This window comes from Alligator sinensis, unplaced genomic scaffold, assembly GCF_000455745.1.
Source record: "Alligator sinensis unplaced genomic scaffold, ASM45574v1 scaffold417_2, whole genome shotgun sequence".
NCBI lineage: Eukaryota > Metazoa > Chordata > Crocodylia > Alligatoridae > Alligator > Alligator sinensis.
The window spans coordinates 22,106-22,484 of NW_005842456.1; the positions used below are offsets into that span (position 1 = coordinate 22,106).

Consider the following 379-nt stretch of genomic DNA (forward strand, 5'->3'; position numbering starts at 1 on the left):
CCCTGAGGGAGGAACGCGAGCGCCTGCAGGAGGTCACGTGGCCCCCCAACCCGGAAGCATCTACCCTGATGGTACAGGCGGGTAAGTGCGCAACGCTTCACGGAAGTGATGCAATCGCGCCTCGCCTTGCGCGGGAGTAGGCTGTACCTCTATGGTCTTTCTCCTTTTTCTTTTCCCCTCCCCCACACACGCACACCCCTCCCCCTTCGCTCTCTTCCTTCGGCGAGACGGGAAATGGCGGCCGTGCTGCGCTAGGGGAGCGGGCCGGTCTTGCAGTTCCGCCCGCCAGGTGAAGCCCGGGAAAAAGGGCGCGGGGGGTGGGGAGAGGGCAGGGACGGGCAGGGACCAGGACCGGGACGGGGCGGGGGACCTCGCGCTT

At 67.0% G+C, this 379-nt stretch overlaps 1 protein-coding gene across 12 annotated transcripts in view; it reads left to right on the forward strand.

Moving 5' to 3' along the window:
- Positions 1 to 20: 20 nt before the first annotated feature.
- The window catches only part of BCLAF1 (BCL2 associated transcription factor 1), a 41,765-nt gene continuing 41,406 nt past the window's right edge, over positions 21 to 379 (forward strand). For 6 of the 12 annotated variants that reach the window (XR_003095709.1, XR_001358594.2, XM_025212339.1 and 3 more), the window contains exon 1: positions 103 to 289. The gene's annotated coding sequence lies outside the window, so the exon portion shown is untranslated. Of the gene's footprint in view, positions 82 to 101; positions 290 to 379 lie in introns of those variants that run through there. The other 6 variants (XM_006030657.3, XM_006030659.3, XM_014523184.2 and 3 more) reach the window with 4 other exon arrangements.